This window comes from Sinohyriopsis cumingii, chromosome 19 (assembly GCF_028554795.1).
Source record: "Sinohyriopsis cumingii isolate HCF-2022 chromosome 19, ASM2855479v2, whole genome shotgun sequence".
Lineage (NCBI taxonomy): Eukaryota > Metazoa > Mollusca > Bivalvia > Unionida > Unionidae > Sinohyriopsis > Sinohyriopsis cumingii.
In genome coordinates, this window is record NC_142979.1 from 56,415,433 (window position 1) to 56,433,202 (window position 17,770).

Sequence of the window (17,770 nt, forward strand, 5' to 3'; positions counted from 1 at the left end):
GATGGTGAATATGGAGTTGAAAGGATTGAAAGATATTGGAGGTTAAGAACATGTCTGCACTACGTGAACGAACTAAAATTAGCCAGGGAGATGATCGAGGGATTAATTGAAGAAGAAGTGAAGAGATTGAGAGGGCTGATAAATCCCCCTTATGTCAGAGTGGGGACAATAAAAGAGGCCATGGAGAAGGTAAAAGAAGCAAGAAGGTTCTTGGAAGAGATAGAAAAAAGGTCAGAGTGGCTCTTTGTCAAAAGGAGTGTTGAACAATTGAAAAAAGGGGAAGAAAAGATGAGAAAGGTGATAGATGAAGAAGTGGAGAAAATAAAGGACAGGTGGGCAAAAGATAGAAAAGAAGAAGAAAATAGAAAGAAAAAGGAAGAACTAGAGAAACTAAACGCTAACTGGATGAAAATCCAACAGAAGTTCCGAGCCATGGGTCACCCGGACTGGATACCGGAAACAGAAAAGAAGAAGAAGAAAGGAATGATGGAAAAAATAAGGGGATGGATAAAGAAGTTAAGGAGTTAGAAGAAGAAGAAGAAACCCAAAGGCCATTTTCAGGGCCACCCACATTTCTCGAAAAGAGATAGACTTTCAGTTGCCTACCCTATTTTTTATTTTTATTTTTTTGTTTAAAAAAAATAGAGACCCCTCTCTGTTTCAATTTTCGTATATTCCATTTCCATAGGCCCATCAGGTCGAGACCTTATTAAAATAGGGTCCCGACCCTGTTCCATTTTCCCTTGTCGCTCAACAGACCCAAGATTTTTTTTCCATGTTCAATTCCCCTTGAGGCTAGAGTTGCCCATGATTTTTTCCCCATGTTCAATTCCCCTTGAGGCTAGAGTTAGCCATGATTTTTTCCCATGTTAAATTTCCCTTGAGGCTAGGTTTGCCCATGATTTTTTCCCATGTTAAATTTCCATTGAGGCTAGGTTTGCCCAAGGGGTCCTGTAATGCTAATTTCCATTGAGGCTAGGGTGCCCCACTTCACTACTTTCATCGCTCCACATTGAACACAAATTTCAGCGATCGCTGTTCGTTCATTACTTGTTTTTGAACTTTAGTTGAATTTGTGGTGCATGTTTTTGTCTGACATCATACACATTATGTAGACATACTTGTACTATAAACTGTATTATTCACTGGCATTACGCAAAAGGAAATTCGTAAATGCTTTAAGTTTTATTGATTTTATTTTCTCCGCGCACAATCCAAGCATGGTGACGAAAGTGGAAGTTCCGTATTCCCACTTCAGTTCTTGCACAGATCATTAGTCCTACTGAATCAGGAAAACTCACCTTTGTTGAAAATGATTTTACTATGGTCCAAGTGGGATCGATTGTGCGTGATTGCGCCACCAGCTATTGACCAGCCGTGTTATGATGTTTTAAATGATTTTCAAAAAGCGCTAAGCAGCTTAGGTAACACCACAACCATCGATTTCTTTTCCACTATTGACGAATCACATAAAATTGACGATTTAGATGCAACCAAAAATAATCTTGTTGTTTACGACGATGTGATGCTTGAACACCAAGTCAACCCCTCACAAATGTTTCCACAAGGCCGATCTAAAAACACCGAGGTCATCTATTTGACTCCACGATATGCACATGTGCGAACTGTTCTTCAAAAGGTAATAAAGTTCCTAGGTATCCATTTTTTGGTCTTGTTTTTTTTTTCTTCACAGGTAATGATAAGTCATTAATTTAATCCTGACTTTTTCCTTGATTTCTCTGACAAGTAATGGTCTCTTCGCTTCGTCTACGTACTCTGAGTCAAGAGAGATTCGATGCGATGTATCTCTAGATCAAAGCAGGGGAGAAATGATCACACAAGTCATTATACCACTGATGCAACACTGCTTCTTCTGAGATGAGACCCCAGGCGTCCTCCAGATACTCTCCCAGTTTTTCTTCTTTACTCATCATCAGGCATTTATCTTGTTGATTTTGACTAGGATGATCGTTTTGATATCCATATCAATGTTTCTTGGCTTTAACGCTGTAATTTTGTCCACCAGTGTTTGGCAAAACAAGAGACTAAATGTTGTTCTTGTTCTGGCCATCTGGATATGACCACCTCGTCCTCTTTGTCTTTGTCTTTGGGTTCTGCTTCCACCATATACTCCCATTCCATTTCCGAAGACTCTTTGCCATTCAAAGAGGGATAAGTGTCTTCCTTATCTTCTAATAGTCTAGAATGACTTCTCTCAAACTGTTGATTTCTATCGTATTGTTGAATTGGGCATACAATATGACGTTCACCGTCTCGGTGAGAGCTTCTGCAAACTGAAGTTCCACACACAGTTGGGCAGATTTTATACGGTGGAAATGTCCCTCGTCGCTGCCGTGGTCTGGAGTGAAATTAAAGGCCCACAGAGTGTAGCCTCCAGCTTAATCGTCGTACGAAATACCGTGGCTGGTGTTTGTCCCTAGCTGACCGGTGGTTTTGTACAGGGACAAGTACGATCTCAAGTAATTATTCTGGGCAAAGTTAGGTTCGAAGGGTCTGGTACTCAAGGTTTTGCAATCGCGACTGACTTCGATCTTCAACACTCTGTAGAGCTTAAACTCGCAGGGATTGGCAGTGACGTAGAAGGTTTCGTTGCTGACGATGCCAACGATTAAACGTTTGGGTAACTGTCCTTGTAACAGATGATCTTCGATCTTGGATCGGGGTGCAGCAGCAATGGTGAAAGCTTTCTTTTCCACTCGTCGTATTGGATACTTGGCGGTCTTTCTGCTCAAAGTGTGACTGATGTCGTTTCCCACTATAGGTCACACCTCCACACATCGCACGTACAATCTGGTTTCTTGGATGATGGTGTTGTACTCGTTGACATGGCCCATCAAATGGAAAACGGTACTGCTGTGATTCAGTCTTAGGCGGATATCCACAATGCTAAGCAAATACTTTTCTTGAATTCATGTGTCCAAATGCAAACCATCTATCAGTTCTAAACTACGTCTTTGCAGGATTGTCTTTCGACGGTCGTTAAAGCTCACATTGTGAGGATCGTCACCTGCTGTCAGGGCTGTGTCGTTAAACTTGTTCTTGCCTGCTGTATCAGGTTTCCATACCAAGGATCCAGATGAGTGCTTTTGGCCTATTTTCCTTAAGAGATTTTCCAGGTACGCTCGGTAAGGGTAAGTATCCATGCTGCTAATAAATAGTTTGATATTCAAGTACAAATCAACTTCGCTGAACAAGGAATGCATGAAATTGTTGACGGGAGCTACTCTAGCATCGGCTCCCGGAGCAGTATCGTCCGTTTTGATCACTTTGACTTTCATGTACAAGTAACTGCTATTCAGATCGATGTAATCTTCGGGCTGTCCTTTGATTTCAAATTCGATGGGGGATGAGGTCATCAAAGAGGAGATGGGATAAAATTCTTCCCATTGAGATTATTGCATCGTCATCATAGTGCATGGCATGGCAAACGGATCTAGTTCCGACTTGAAACATTCGCAAGACTCTAAGTGCATCATTTTGTTTTCTCTCTGTGATTTAATAATCAAAGACGTATAATTCGCCGACAATTCTTCTTTCCTTGGTCTTTCTAGTTCTTGGGATGTGAAGTCCTCTGAAGGGCTGTCTTCGTCGCCTCTTTCTGCCTTGTCCTTGCTGTGGTGTCAGAGAAGCAGGAAATGTCTGACTCTGCAGCGTCCAGGGCAGTTATAGAATTTTCTCATCGGCCCAAAATGTCTTTGCCCATTTGAAGCAAGACATTTTTGGCTGCTCTCAAGAAAGCTTGTTTGGGGCTTTGTTTGTCGATGATGACATTTTGGAGAAGAAATTATTTGCCTTGCGTCAAAGCGGCATCTTTCAAGGCGTGCAATCCTCGTGTCACCATCGGTTTCAAAACAGGGGCCACTAAATGAAACACCGATTTCAGCATATCTCCTAAACCATATCCTCGCAGTCGAGCGACTTCTCGGTACACAGGATACATGACTTACGAGTCGTTAGAGAATCTTTATCAAAAATTGAGTTTCAACGTAACTTTCCCTTTGGTGAATGAAATATTTTGTTACAGATCTCCTTTTATAGCAGTGTTGACAGTTTCGAAATACGACTTACTGACGGGCAATAGTGAGGATGTACAAAGTCGCGGTGAACGTGACAGGTGTTTCCACCTTCCTGGTCATTGGTCGTGGCAGAATCCACTTTGAAAGGAATGACTCATAGTAACGGTACGGGGGTGTGTTCCACCACATTGTACTCAACCACATCAGAGTACACAAAGATCAAATTCAGTCCTTGGTTCAGTTCTACCGGGAAAACTCGCAAAATTCAAGTTGTTGGCAATGAGTGATATGTAGTAACCCTTGATCATCTTGAGATCTCCACCCAAAAGATAAAACAATGTAGGACAAAATTTAATGGCCAACGTTTTGGCATCCGAATATTTCATCAGTAGACGAAGAGCTATTTTGTGGTACTCGATTGTGACACTTTGTTTGGTTTTGTCCAAAGCTTTGCCAAACAGCGAATTGAACCTGGCAACAATCGTGTCCACCAGATGTTGACCGTAAAAATAATAACCTGTGACAATTTTCAACACATAGATGTACCGTGGAGTATCGGGGGACACTTGTCGTTTCATAGAGGCATGTACAGTTCCGTTTTCTTTCAAATATTGTTGCACTTAGTCGTTCAGAACTTAAAAGTCTTCTGATTTTCAATGATGTTTGTGATTTGTGTAGGCTGAATCATTTCCACCAAAGCCATTTCCCAATGGGCTTCGTGATCCAGTTGGATAGCCTGAGGTAATTTGGCCGTGAAACAGCACAAAATATTGTGGGGAAAATACATCCATGGAACTATCACTGGGTAACGTTAAGTAAAATTGATTGTTCATAATTCCAGTTCTACTGTCTGAGGGGTCGTTGGAGATCAGAGGAGTGTCTAAAAGAGGATGGATGTTATCGTTGTTTGTGTGGTGACTGTTTGGAGATTGACTGAGGTTGGGCACAAGGCTCCTGTTGTTACTTTTACAGGAATATTTCAGGGGAGGATTGGGAAGAAGGTAACCGATGCAACTGCTCAGTAAAATGGTCCACAATTGTTTGCCTCCTTGTTGCACACTCAAATTGGCAATGGCAACCCCGATGACACATCACAAAGATTTGGCAGACAAAGACGATTTGCGTTTTAGGCACACGTTCTCCACGCCATATCCACATATTCTGCTTTTGTAGATCTTGCAAAGAAGAACTGAGTGAAGGAGTGGTCACTACTGTAGTGGTTGAGGCTGTGTTAAAGGGCATGATGGCCACTTCTTTTTATAGTCGATATACTGCGAACCGTCGATCCAAGAAACAAAACTGGGAGGATATCCTTTCTAACATACTTTGACTTCTTTGACAGGTCGTTTTCCCACTTTACTGGTTCTTCGATCGAGAATGGTTTTGATATCTGCATATCATCTTCTCTTTTGGTGACACATTGTAACTAGTGCATGTAAAACGTTCATTTTAACATTTCCCCGCTTGTATCTTCCAATTTATAGACGGCAGGATGAAGTGAAACAATCGGTGGTCCAGTTGGGTAAGTAACGTTTGTCGAAAGTGCGTTCGGTTTTGCCAATGCGCACCCAATCTCCCGTCCTGAACACTTCACTTTTCTTAGGGACAGTCATAGTCGGGGACGTACCAAACAGGCGCTAAAAGACGGTCACTTTGTTGTTGGGAGTCACTTCTTATGGGGGGGGGGTACATCCGATGCTCCGACGGTAAGATTGGTTATACGCTTGGACCATGTGCGATAAGACGTCAGTGTACTTGGAAGTGGGTTGATGCGTAAAATATTTCCACATGCATTCATTCAAGGTGCGTTGGAAGCGTTCCACGATGCTGGCTTTGGTTTCGGGATTCTCGGTGGTGAAAAAATGACTGTGTCGTTTCTTCAATTCGTTTTTTGGAAAGCTTGGTTCAGAAATTATGTGCCTTTCTCGGTTTGCCATCGAAGAGGGTGATGACCACTTTGTTTCAGCGCCAATTTTAGGGCTGGAACTAACTCGGTGCTAGATTTGGAAGTCAATGGCACGACCCAGGCAAATTTGGAAAAGACGTCGTTGACACAAAATATGTGTAGCCACGAGTGTAGGTGTTAAATGAGAGACATAGCTAAATCGGCTTGCCATTGATGGTGGATGCCCTTCACTCGTGTGCTACGTCTGGAAAATTTTCGTCCAATGGGTTTGTGTAAGGTGTACGTGGCTTGTTCTTGTAACCATCGTTTCACTTTTTAGTCGGGTTTTAGCAACACTATACAAGTTCTGAACTAGTCCGTAACCTGCAGGATGAGCTGGATTGTAGTAAATACTGGCTAACACATTCTCCATCATGGCTTTTTTAATATGTATCCCACTCTTCATTGATGCTACTCTGTAGGGGGTGTGGTTTGGAAATGGTTTTACCTGTCCGACATGCCATGGGAATAGACGTCGAGGATATTAGTGGTAGTGATGGTGTTCATGGGATGGCTTTGGTCTTGCTTTCTTTTGTCACTTCTCGTTTCCCTTCTTTCTTTGTCACTTCTGTCGGGAAGGAGTGGACATCATCTTTTTAACCCAAGCTTTAAGTTCCCGTAAAGGTGTGGGGGAAGTTGTCAACAAGGACGCTGAAATCTTACTAGGGATGGGAGCTGTTGACGGTATTTTAAAGACTTCTCGTACGTATTCGTCTAGCATCCATGTGGCTGCATCTGTCTTTATCACTTGGGATGTTGGTGATGAACTTTTCATCAGGTTCTTAAAATCTTCAGTGTCGGTCGAGTTGTTTCATCTAAAGCTTTCTGATGGAAGAGTTGAAGTCGCTGAAACACTTGACGTACAGTGCGATTTTCCGTTTCTGACAAATCGCTGCGATCCATGAACGATTGCAGTTCGTGTTTTATCTGGGAGGTAAATGTGGGGTCCATTGTTCATGCCTACGATGGAATTCCATCCATTGTTTGTAAGGCACTAAAGTCAGTTTTCGTCCTTCCATCGGATTCCAAAAGTCACGTCTGAGATCTTTTGGCCTCAGAGGTCCCTTTTATCTTCTTGGTCCTTTTTTATCTTTCTTCCATGAGTCCTCCCAGCATTGTTCCCAATACTCCTTTCAGCAATGGTCCTAACAACATGGGCAAATTTCTTCCGCGTTGTGCCATCTTTTTCTTTTGACAGATGAATATTTTCTTTAGGATTTTTCGGAGAAGAATGTGTCGATGCTTGGCTAAGCGTTCTTGCTGATGTTGAGACAAAGGTTTCGCACTTTTCAAGACATTCAGGCAACATTTGCACACAGTATAGACGACGTCTTTGGAGGCGGTTTGAAAGACTTGTTTTCGCGTGCGTGAAGGGGTTTTTGAAAGAACGGACAACACGTCCCAGTATTTGGTAAAAGAGGAGGAAGTCCTTTCCTTTTCCTTCTTTTGGGGTTAGAAGAAGGATGACTTCTGGAGGACGACATCTTTGTGTGTTCAGGAGCACAAAAACACTGATACCTGTCGTTTATCCCACGTTTTTATTATAATGGAATGCCTCCCTACTGATTGTAGCTTCAACTTGATGACAGGCATCACTCGACGTGGAGAAGTTCACAACCGACTAATTCAGGACATTTCTTGCTTGGATAAGTCCAGTAAACTCTGTATCATACCAGATCTCTCTTGGACGTTGATTTTGGGGCAGGTAATTTGTGAACAGCTTCCCAAGCAGCTAAAAACTTGGAGGATGCCACCTCTGGAGAAGTTCCTGGAGACACGGCATTTTTTTAGCAAAGGGGGAAGAACGGGTGTCAAATTGGGGTTGGCGGGCATCACCAGCAACGGAGAACTGGAACAACATGATGCTATTGGATACGTGGTCACCGTAGCTGCAGGTGGTGTCTTGGGGATGTAAGGTTGCGTCCTGGTCGAAGTGCCTCTCTTGCCCGTAGAAGCTGCTTTATGGGCTCTTTTCTTTTTCTGGGGACTTTTCTTTAACGGAGACTGTGACCTGGTCTTTACACCGTTGATCTTTTTCTTTTGGGTCCCTTAGTGTCGGGGGGTTTCTTCTTTCTTGGATATAACTTTGGGGGAATTGGGATCACATTTTAAGAGAACCGCTGCCTCCACGTTGCAAAATGATTTGCGTTTTGGTTTGCGTGTCGATGCGAAGATCTGCCAGCTGCATCAAGACTACTTTGTTTCTCTCACAAAAGCGTTTGGTTTGATGTGGAATGTGAATGATGCCTTGCATTAATTAACGTTCTGTCGCCGTACACGTCCTCGTCGACTTCTTTGAGATTGGCTTCTAAGACACGAGCACGTAATTGTGGATTATTTTCGCGACTGTTGCCGTACAAGGCACGAATCAGTTTGACGAGAAGATGAGACTGAAGGGTCGTCATGTTGATGAGGTGTGAGAGAGACCCAAAGTATCCGAGGTTATATATATATTTTTTAAGTCGACGAGGACGTGTACACGACAGGCCCTCTGTCTTGGCACCAGTAGTGAAACAGATGGGTACGAAATCGCGAATAGTCGGGGGTGGTTGGGTTTCAAATATACGAGTAAATAGGCGTCAGCTGTTTGAGTGACATCGTCGTACATATGAGTCAACCAAGGTGTTCCTACCTGTTTGGCTAACACTTGCACTTGCGATTTATTTCTATCGCTTTTAAAGAAGACCACGTAATGAGCATTGAGACTGTTGGTGCGATTGGCTTTACTTTGTTGAAACAAAGTTTGGGTGATGCAAATGACACTGGCATTACGATGATGTCCTTTGAGTGTAAACTGGTTTAATGTCTTCTTCGTCTTCTCCTAACGTGTCATCGAAGTTGACCATATGGGTTTGACTGGGGTCAGACACGATCCCGTCGACTTCGTCAAAAATGCCTTCCACAAACACGGTGATTTTCTCGCAGGAGACTGTACACCGACTGCTACTCTTTGTAACACCACACGATTCGTTGAGGTGGACGATCGAACAAATGATGTTTATGATCGATCAAACGTTTGACAAATTCGGGTTTGCCTGAACCGCTCAGTACAACAATTAACATGTTAAAGTGATCGCAAGGATACAAGACCTTCAAACTGGCACGATCTAAGTTTTCGTCGATGACTGTGAAAGTGGAGGAAGAGGAATCAGAGACAGCAGAGGTAGCATTAGTGCATGGAATGTCACTTTTGACACGAAGACTGACAAGACAGGAGTTTTTATACTTTTTTTTCAGGACATGTTTATTTTATAAAAAAAGTTTAGAATGGAAAAACACGAAAGACAAAAATACATAAAAGCCAAATGGTAAAGTACATCATTACAATACATATCACAACGGTCAAAGTGGAATATAAACAAGCCTCTGCACAATATTGTTTTGACGACGGGGTGGTGTTCTAGGGACAGTGTGTAATATTCATATAGAGTCTTTACATATGACACAGTCACACAGGGGTCCTCCCGGAGTGGCTTTTCGGGGATGTCCATGTCAATGACAGTTCTGTCCTGAATGGGGTGGTTTTCCTCGGTGTCGGGTTCTTCTGGCACTGCAGTTAACACTGGTTTAAAAGTTACCTTTCTCACTGGACACTTTAAGTTCACTTTTCCTTTTAATGCGTAGTACAAATCTTGTGCGTAGTCAGCCACTTCTTTTGTCCAAGCCTCGAAACCCAAAATTTTCCAGTCACGTACATCTGACCAGTGAAGGTGTAAGTCAGAAGCTACACACACATCGTCGTAAACATCTTCAGTGTCTAAAAGTTGACGGATCCTTTTTCCCGTAGAGGTCGAGAAGTATCGAATGAAAGCGCAAGGCTTACAGCGGAATGAGTCTCTCGTGTACATTTAAAGGTGCCACTCTCATGTTTTTTATTGTACCTCCAGTACAGATCGTATCGAAGAAATCGGCTGGTAAACGAAGTCATATATGGGTGTATTTTTGTGCATTAGCGTACGTTTGTATGTTTGTTTGTGTTTATGTGTTTGTTTTCTTCCCTTAGCAAAAACCTTATCCATTAATAAAAAGTGTGTGTGTGTGTGTGTGTGTGTGTGTTTGTTTTCTTCCCTTAGCCAAGCGAGGCAGCTGTTAGACCATTTTTGTAAGTCTTTGGTATGACTCAGCCGGGGTATGAACCCACGACCTCCCGCATCTGAGGTGGTGGGTTCGATCCCCGGCTGAGTCATACCGAAGACTTACAAAAATGATACTACCATGTGCCTCGCTTGGCGCTCAGCATTAAGAGGTTAGTGTTAGGATTGGTCGGCCTGGTGTCAGGATAATGCGATTGGGTGGGACATCATGCTACATGTCTGCGACATGATGCCCCAGTGATAGGCATCACTATAAACTGCCACACTGCAGACATCTTAGCGATATGACTGAACAATTGTTAAAACTACGTTAAAAATCCAAATCACACACACACACACACACACACACACACACACGTAAAACCAATTAACATTCCTTGCTCAGTAATAAATTAGAAAGAACAACTCACCTTTCTGATAACCTCTCGGCCTAATTACTAGTTCGTCTGAACCCGATTACACTGGAAAGTGGGAGAAAATAAAATCACATTTGTTACAAAGTTGTTCTCAGTTTAAGTAATCATGTAATTACACCTCTCTCTCTCTCTGACTGTTCATACATACATACATACATACATACATACATACATACATACATACTGTGTATTATTTCGTTTTATTTTACTATAATTTTATATGAGATGGCCAAGTGAATTTCTGGTCGTGCGTCCTTTGTGCTTCGTCGATAGTCCTCTGTACGTTCTAGTTTTGATTTCTTTTCTAGAATCGTTATGATATATATTACCCATTTTAGCGATTTATTTTTAGCGATTATAGCCTTTTTGCATGGCTCTTCCGTCTGTAAATGGCCTTTAATCGCATATAAGTCTTGTTACGATCATGCATGGCCGCCATATTTAGGTAACATTAGAACCAGCAAAATATATTTAAAATAATAACTCCTCAGGAGCCACCCTATCAATAAATACATGACCATATGCTGCATCTTGTTGCCAGCTCTTTAAAACATTCGGGATACATAAATGGAATGTCTCGTCCGGTTAGGTAAAATATACCATATAATACGTCCGTGGAGTATTTCCCCTTTCAAAATAAACGGAGAAACAACCTAAATCTTCTGTCAGTTGTCCTACTGGAAATAGATCATTACTCCCCTCTCGTTACGTCAGATATCGTTCTATCGGAATTCAAACAGATACCAAACGCTCTCTGGTCAGGCTACACGTGACAGACCATAAACAAACCTAGTTTCAAAAGATTATTGTACTTCCTAATGGCTATTCCCTCCTGACGCACATTAACATCACAAGAGACATAACAGTTCCCTTCTCGTCTCAATTACACAGATGAATGAATGAAATTCATTAAATAGTTTAACTACGTTATTTTCAGCGAATACACACATTAAAGTTTTTATAATACGTGAAATCGTCTAAGATCAATGAATTCAAACGGATTCTCTTAACTCATATCAGCTAAAGTAATGCATGAAATTCATAGATTCCTATACAACAAGACGACAAATTCAGACAATTCGTCAAACTTATATAAAGAAGATCATTGTACTATTTCAGCAAGATGAACTCAACACATTTGCACTCATTTCAAGAGAATTGATCTACGGATTTAAACAAATAAATTGATGCAAATATAAACAATTAAATTAAAGCAAATCATTATATTGGTATCAACGAATTACATAAAATTTACGCAAATACCTTGCGCTTTCAAGCTTTGTTCGCTTCTACCTCCAAATTCTGTCCGTTGACTTTACAGACATCCGGTCCAATTGACCAATGTTTTACGAGAGACTTTCTTCCGAATTCAGTCGCGGAGTCCCTTATATTTTCACTCTTGCAGGAAAATTGCAGACTGCCTAGATATTTTCGATGAGAGCAATTTAACCCCAAGAATTTTCGTGTGGGAACCACGCCCCTTAATTAGCATAATCAATCAGGATTAAATATATTTACCGCCTTTTATAGCTAGGTGCCAAAATTGCGATCAGCATCATTTATTGAATTCCAAACAACAGATCTGGAAAAACCCAGCTTCTGACAGTTCCGATATAAAATCGAAGTTAACCTTCCCTTTTCTAGTGGTCTAACGGTTAAGTAAACGAAGGCTTAATTAATAATCACTTCTTCTCCGGACACAGACATTAGAAATCATTGCAGTATAGCGATTTAACAAGCACCTGTCCTCATAAATCTAAGTAATTGTTCCCTGGCCCCAAGTTAATGCGCTCTGCATAGATCGACAGAAATTTGCATCCTTACATATAGCCCCCCCCCCCCCCCGAGTAAAATCACGGATTCTTACTCTCCGAATTTCGAAGATCTAACCTGATTCATTTACACGTCCTCGGGTGAACCCTTCACCTCAGACGTCCCTCGTCTACTTAAGCAGTTAGCCCCTACATTCTCGTTGCCCCTAATATACCGTACCTGGACTTGGTACTGTTTTATAAATACTGACCATCTCATTAATCGTCCATTTGTTAACTTAGCGTGAGCTAAATATGCGAGTGGTTGGTTTCTAAAATAAATTTTCGTCCATACAGGTAACGTTGGAATTTAGATATCCCAAAAGGTAATCGTCAAGCATTCTTTCTCAGAGACCGAATGATTGCGTTCTGCAGTTGACAATTTCCTGCTACTGTATGCTACTGGGAATACAATTCCATCATGCTTTTATAATAGCACTGCCATTAAACCTCTATCACAAGCGTCAGTACGTAAAACAAAATCTCGTGTCACATCAGTCAATTTCACTACTGCGTCTGACGTCATTCTGTCCTTCAACGTCTGAAATGCTCGTTCACATGAGTCTATCCATATAACTCTCGTCTGCGTTTTTCCCCCGAGTCAAGTCAGTCAACGAGCTAGCAATAGCGCTGAAGTTAGCAACATATCGACGATAATACAATGCCAGTCACAAGAAAGATCGAACTTCCGCCTTAGTGGTTGGTCGTACCGCGTCCCTAAGTTGGTCGACCTTTGAACTATCTGGGGTTAACGTGTCTTCGCTGAGGGTATGACCTAGGTAGGTTAGTTTCCTAAACGCTACATGGCACTTAGATGGTCGTGCGGTCAGTCCCGTTTGTCGAAGTCGCTTTAAAATGTTTTTCAGCAAAATGGTATGATCGTCCCAAGTAGCTGTCTCTAAGAGTAAATCGTCCATGAAGTTTGAAACTCCAGTCCCCCTTAACGGTTCAAGTAATTTTTTCATCATACGCGTGAAGACACTCGGCGCGTTCTGGACCCCGAATGGCATGACTACCCACTGGTAGGTTCCATCTTCATTTCGAACATGAATTTGCCAGTATCCCTTTGACAGATCGATTTTCAATATAAAAAAAAATGTGTACATTACAAATTCATGTTACTTTGATATTGTATTATGGCGGCCGCTATCGACCATAGTACAAATACGTAACTTAGGCTGTAGATGAACAACCGACTTGCCTTAAGTATTTACGTATATCTGCTACAAGGGTAAATATATAAAAATCGAGATGGCTGAGGGGTGATGAGAAGTTTGCTAATTTGTTATAGTATCAGTGAACTTTATTCATGCATAAGGCATATATTGATTATTTTAGCCCCCTTGTCACAGGACAATATTCAAAATAGCTCTTTGCTGTCAAAAATGAATGTAAAAAAGAGGGGTTGGTGGCAGTGTTGGCTCTATTTTAAAAGTCACCAGTTGTAGAAGGAGTTAATCTGATTGCCTCATTCAAAATCTCACATGCATGCTTTTTCTATATAAAAGAAATCATTAGTTAGTTTTTATTTGTATCTTCAGTGTAAAATTATACTCACTTTTCTGCAAAAGATCATTGTCGGATGAAAATTCACCAGATAAACTATCCAGTGAGACCTAAGTGAAAATGACCGAGCAGAGCTAGATGTTCTTTTGAGAGATGCAGATCAGAAGTAAAGCCAAATTGTTACTCTATAAGAAATCAGACCCATTAATCGTACACCAAAATAGGGAAATTTAAAGATATTTTAAGTATACATAAATAAACAAGGTCTTATTTAATTACCATGATAACCAGTGAGGAAATTATTTATTTTGGTAAATCAACTGTGCAAAATACGAAAATGTAGAATTGAATCGAACTAGACTCCTTGATCATTATTATTTTTTAAATTTTAAATACCGGAAATTAATAAATTTGAACCAGTCCAGATCCTCATGCAATTTCATTGGTCAACAAACCGGAAAGAGAAGTAAGTATGCGAAGTTTAAAAACAGTTTTTAAAGAAGAAAGTTACGCATGAATCGGTAAGCTTGATCACAGACTAATTCTTACTATGATTTAAGAACAATTCTAATTGAAAGAGGTACTATGATTTTTATAGAATTGTAGATCAAGATGAAACGTTTTCTATATAATTTGACTATGCAGGATTAAAATAAAAATCATCTCTATATATTTAAAGAATTCGCAGAAACAGTCAAAACGCATGCATCATGATCATCAGCGATTTTTAATATTTGTATATTTATATGTTATCGATATACTTATCAACTTGAGGACTTTTAATCTTTTAGAAGGTCTCTCAGTGTTAGGTTGGTGTCGTTTTAAATGCGTTGACAGATTGACTGTAGATTGCAGGTTAATAAACTTGTCTAATTTCAGCCTCGACTATAGTCTGACTCTACATCCCCGTTTATTTGTACCCCCTACCGATTTAAAAAACGAGAACGTTTAAAGTGATTAAAAGTGCACAGAACTAAGTCAGTTGAATCATTGATTTATAATTTCTAACCTGACTGACCAGAATGGACTAATGCTGACATCCCCTGCACCATTTAATGCTTAACGGACTTTCCATACTAACACGGCGCCATATTGCGTACACTATAGGCTAGTTTATTTCCATCAGACAACATAATGACGTAGTTCATCCTGTTCGGCAAATGCTGAATAATTGCGTAAATTACATAACGTTGAGAGTTTGGAATTATATCCCTCTTCATACATGAACACAGAAATTAAATCGCTTGTTAAATCCACATGAAATGCATAGTTGTCATTTTCCTTTGCTTGATTCGACATTGTAAATATCAGAAGCAGACTACTTAAGTATTTACATCTGTAGTCGTGATACACCCCTTTGCTGAAAATGGACTTGTCCAGAAATTGGAAATGGATATGAGCATGTCCGTCTGTTACACTGAAAACTTCCGTTAAGCATGAAATGCGCATAAGATGAAGGTGTTAGGGCCACTCTACTCAGAGTCAGGTTAGAAACTATAAATCAGTGAATGAATTGACTAAGTTCCTTGCACTTTTTATCACATTAAAGATTTCCATTATTTAAATCAGTAGGGGGTACAAACAAACGGGTTTGTATTATCAGACTATAGGTTAAAACAAAATTATACTTTCTTGTAGTCATTGGTGACATGTAAAATAATAATTAATAACTAGCATTTTACCATTGTGGCAAAAACATCTCCAAACTGTTTAAAAAGCAGGCTTAGACAAGCATATAAGGTTGTTTGCTTTGTTTTTCATCTTTGTGAAAAATTCAATCGATACTTAATGTCACCAAATATGTAGTGGAAAATCCACATTCACGAAATATGGGAAGTTGACTTTAAAAATGATGAATATATTAGATATAGAATTTGCATTTTTTTTAATGTGTGAAAGCTAAGAAAAATGCCAGGTATAATGAGGTCACATTTTGCGAAAATTGTTATTCATGATAACCAGCACCCTTTAGTAGGAGCACCAGTTGCTACTTATTGTTAAGAAAACAAATTTAACAAAAATTATAAATCTTAAGTTGCATGATGCATCAAGGCTGCATGGTGACACACATTGGTCCATTTCAGTACCATTGTTATTTTTAGTTTTCATAACAAAATATAATCATCGGTTAAACTCTTTACAACATTATACAGTAAAACCTGTCTTGAGAGACCATAATTTGTTGGCAGAAGAGGTGGTCTTGGAAGACAGATTTTACTTTGTATCATAGTTGCTAATTATATTTTAGCTGGTGAAGTATTAAACTGAATTATTGTAAAAGATACCTGAATGGTGCAGTTGTTGAGTACAGTTTATCCAGATAAGACTCAATGCTAATATGCTGAAAACAGAACCAAAACCACTATGTTAAGACACTTTATTTGAGATTGGCAAGTTAAAGATAATCAAATAACAACTATTTGACATCATCATAAACCACAGGATTATTACTGCTACCATCAAGATCTTTGACCGACAGTACATCATTTAATTCCTTGATGACATCATGGCGCTACTAACTAAAGTTTGTCCCATTTAAACCGCTCCGATGGCCTGGTGGTTAGAGCATCTGTCTTGGATGCGGGAGGTCGTGGGTTCCATCTCCAGCCGAGTCATGCCAAAGACTTGCAAAAATGATACTAACAGCTGCCTTACTTGGTGCTCATGGGGCCCTAAGTGGTCTAAAGCGCTCTCCGTTATGGATCACTGCCAGCTCACCTCTTTCTGCATGGGTTTGAGTCTAGGATTCAACCAATGTGGGTATGTGAGAAAGCTTGCCAGTAACTTCTCGTGGGTTGGTGGTTCTTCCTGGGGTTTTCCCGGATTCTTCTTCCACCATTAATACTGGCCGCTATGCATAGCCTATTGTATGCTGAAAAATGGCGTTAAACCCCACAACAACAACTATTTGCTTTTATAGTGGCTTGTAAGTCAGTCCAAGCACTCAAGTGATAGATTGTTAAGTAGACTGATTACCTCTCATTCTGATCCAGATTTTTTATCCTTAATTCTGCTGAAGCCAAAAAAAGTCTACATTTCTCTCCTTATATGTTAGAAAAAAGAAGAAAAAATATCTTCCTGTGTTCTTCTTTTGATCAATAAAGTCAGTGAAAATGCATTGTGATAAATTTTTGCTTATTACTTGGTAGTTTGCATTGGGAACACTTTATTAAACATTTTGGTAAATAGTATTTCATCACCTCCAACTCTCCTCTGCAGGGAATATTGCTATCAGACCATTCTAAATATTTAAAATTCTTCTGACTGTTGGGACAGTTTTCAATGCAGAATTCCATGCTCTGGGTGTCCATGACAATGACTGAAAAATAAATACAGCCCATAGTCGAATTATGTTGAAAATAGATGTTATGGTACCAACTAGACACAAGCAAAACTCATGATGATTATTCCTCATTAAATATTGGCTGTGCTGAGAAACCCTGCTACTTGTCCCATTGCAGAGTGATGCAGATTCACACCTTGAGAATATCTGCATGCATTTTCTGTCCTAAGACAGTTTTGAACTGCATCATTGCTTAAAATTCTAACACTAATCAATTATCCATAAAATTTGCCATATTTTCCTAACGGTCAATCCAGACCATTTCACAGTGTGAGCTGACTTCTTTATTTACACAAGCTCAATTTGCAAGTGGGTTCAGATCATGAAAATATTGGATTCAGAGCAAAGACAACAGGCTTTAAACCCTTGTATTAAGCCTGTGTCAGGTCTAGTCCTTCTTTAGTCAGAGCATAAGTAGTGTAGGGATACATGTGATTACGGGATGAGTATCTGTTTCAGCTCACTCAAAGGACGAGTGCTTGGACAAACTTTACTTCAGACCTGCATTAGTGGAATTAAAAACATTCATCCCATATTATACAAAGGCATATAATTTTAAGGGCTTCCTGTCATAATTTAAAACAATCTTTTGTAAAATACTATATTCATGCCAACATA

At 40.1% G+C, this 17,770-nt stretch overlaps 2 protein-coding genes across 3 annotated transcripts in view; one reads left to right on the top strand and one right to left on the bottom strand.

Moving 5' to 3' along the window:
* Positions 1-13,934, bottom strand: part of LOC149775744 (uncharacterized) — a 59,096-nt gene extending 45,162 nt beyond the window's left edge. Inside the window, exons 1-2 of one of the 2 annotated variants that reach the window (XM_089943337.1) lie at positions 13,862-13,920; positions 10,487-10,537 (exon numbers count right to left, since the gene is read on the bottom strand). The gene's annotated coding sequence lies outside the window, so the exon portion shown is untranslated. Of the gene's footprint in view, positions 1-10,486; positions 10,538-13,861 lie in introns of both variants that reach the window. The other variant, XM_089943336.1, reaches the window with a different exon arrangement.
* A 348-nt stretch (positions 13,935-14,282) lies between these two features.
* Positions 14,283-17,770, top strand: part of LOC149775745 (kinesin-like protein KIF22-A) — a 92,308-nt gene continuing 88,820 nt past the window's right edge. Inside the window, exon 1 of the mRNA XM_089944482.1 lies at positions 14,283-14,330. The gene's annotated coding sequence lies outside the window, so the exon portion shown is untranslated. The remainder of the gene's footprint in view (positions 14,331-17,770) is intronic.